This window comes from Wyeomyia smithii, chromosome 2, assembly GCF_029784165.1.
Source record: "Wyeomyia smithii strain HCP4-BCI-WySm-NY-G18 chromosome 2, ASM2978416v1, whole genome shotgun sequence".
Taxonomy (NCBI): domain Eukaryota; kingdom Metazoa; phylum Arthropoda; class Insecta; order Diptera; family Culicidae; genus Wyeomyia; species Wyeomyia smithii.
Window position 1 is genome coordinate 52,311,689 of NC_073695.1, and position 2,217 is coordinate 52,313,905.

A 2,217-nucleotide genomic window follows, 5' to 3' on the forward strand; every position below is an offset into this window, starting at 1 on the left:
GTTCCCATGTGCAATGCACAGGTTGCACCTATGGACGAGTCGCCCCTGCTCTAATTATTAATACAGTGCTATTTCGAACGAATTCACACCAAGCCGCTGTGCAATGTCCGGGACAGTGCCGTGTTGTCGCCGTGCGAATGAAAAATATCGTTGCCGACGATATTTTGTGCTTTCCGGAGAGTGCATGGCAGCAACTTGCGAAGATGTGACTATGTGGCAGTGAAATATTTTCGTTTTTTTTTGCATTCGCGTCACAGCTTGGACACTGCCCGAAAGCAGTGAGAATAGCTGAACTCTGTTATTCTAATTCGTACATAAACTTTATATATATGACTGGAGCAAGAGAAACCAAACCTACCGTCAAACACTGACGGTACACGAGCAAAGTGAATAAACTTGACTACTACGCTTGACTTGTTAGCAAGGGTATTGTAATCATTTAAAAAAAAAAGTTTACAATAATTTGAGTTTTTATTCTTTTTGTTTATTTTGATCATTCTATCATTTGGAAAAGCTTAGATTACATTGAATTTTATTTTGTTTGTTCTTTAAATAAATCATTTTCTGGTAACAACAGGATATGTGTATGACTGCAGCGTTCCGATTGTGTAGGCTTGCTTGCCCGATCGATGTCGCAATCGCTTAATTTTTCGAATCAGTCTAAGAAGTAGAATAAAGGGAAAAAATAAGCAATTGTTCTCATAACGGAAACTTTGAGTTTTTACCCAGGTTCTCCCGCTGAAGCAAGTTTACCGATCCCTTTGAATATTTCTGAGCTTTACAGTTGATCGTTGGACCATGTAGTAATAGTTGTACCTAGAGTTTCCACAGAACTGCTTGGAGGCAACAACTCGGCAGCAGTCCCAGCAGCAGTAGCAATAGTCCCAGCAGCAGTAGCAATAGTCCCAGCAGCAACAGTGGTCCCAACAGCAGCAGTAGTCCAGCAGCAGCAGTCTCTGGATTAGGATTTACTCTGGTAAAAAAAAAAACAAAAAAAAACACACACACACAAAAAGTAAAACAAACCTCTTTCATGCTCTCGTGCTGGTATGTTTCACTCAAGTTCGGCATTGGAAGCTTCAAGCGCACCCGGTATAGACCTCAGCTTCCTGTGACTACGGCCGCGTACAGATCTCGCTCGTAATTAACATGAAGCTATTCATAATGACAAAAAAATAAATTTTATTCATCACTTGCAATTATTTTCTTATTTACTTACACTGCAAAGTCGGGTGTTTCCGGTAGTAAAATAGTTTGCTGGATAAGAGTAAAAGTCAATTAACAGCTTTCCAAGAATTCAAATGATTCCTTGAAAACTGTAGCGTATCGCCAGAGTGTTTATCTCCAAACGAAGTGCATTGTGAAGAAGTGAATATACCACTATATCGTCGGTTAGTGACACAACTCAAAATTTTGAACATTTGATGTCGTAAACTATCATCTCACAAAGCAAGACCACGTACTTTTAAACGTGTTTTTTCCCGAAACAAGTAGATTGGCTGATCGTACTCACCTTTCTTATTGTTTTTCATTGGACCCTAGGAATGAATGCAAGATATTTCTAAAACTGCAATACTTTTCAACTAAAATCAAGTTATATTTTTGTTAAGAGAAATTCACACAAAGGTATTATAGAATTGAACGTAAAGAAAAAGTAAGTGATGGGGGAACCTGAGAATAAACCCATGTTTATTCATTTTTGATATCGACCGACAAAGCTTGACAAAGCAGACTCTAAAACCTTGCGGCCACGCAGCTCCTGTCTCAGAAGGTTATGCACTTGTTCTCGCGATAGATAAAAATTATTTCTGTTGGTGTAGACAAACATTATATTTTAGAAAAGTAAATGCATATTTATTTACGCATATCATTTGATCAAAAACTTTCGAAAAAAAACTAGTCACAGCAGTCATTGTACCAAAAACATGATTCCAACGTCTCTCGCGGTGAGCATGTTACAGAAAGAACTACTTATCAGAAACACAAAAACAAAACATAAAATAAAAAAAAAAACAAACAAACAAACCCTGTAGGTTGTACCTTTACGCTGTACACAGAGGCGGACGAAGAGTGATTTGAGCTGCAGGCGAAAACTGTTTTTAACGCCTCCCTTCATCAGATTCAGATTTTCTAAACCTCCCTTCATTTTTCAATTTATATCAATAGTTGTATTTGACATCAGACCTGGATTCCAAAGGGTGCGGTCCGAAGAGAGAA

At 38.2% G+C, this 2,217-nt stretch overlaps 1 long non-coding RNA gene across 2 annotated transcripts; it reads right to left on the reverse strand.

Annotated features, from left to right (window-relative positions):
• Positions 1-582: 582 nt before the first annotated feature.
• Positions 583-2,003, reverse strand: LOC129723112 (uncharacterized). 2 transcript variants are annotated; one of them, XR_008727716.1, is made up of 5 exons: positions 1,514-2,003; positions 1,220-1,257; positions 1,027-1,155; positions 726-956; positions 583-660 (listed from the first exon to the last, which is right to left on the reverse strand). It is a non-coding gene; the product is annotated as an uncharacterized LOC129723112 (long non-coding RNA). The 2 variants fall into 2 exon arrangements; XR_008727715.1 differs by having other exon boundaries at positions 1,027-1,257.
• Between the last annotated feature and the right edge of the window lie 214 nt (positions 2,004-2,217).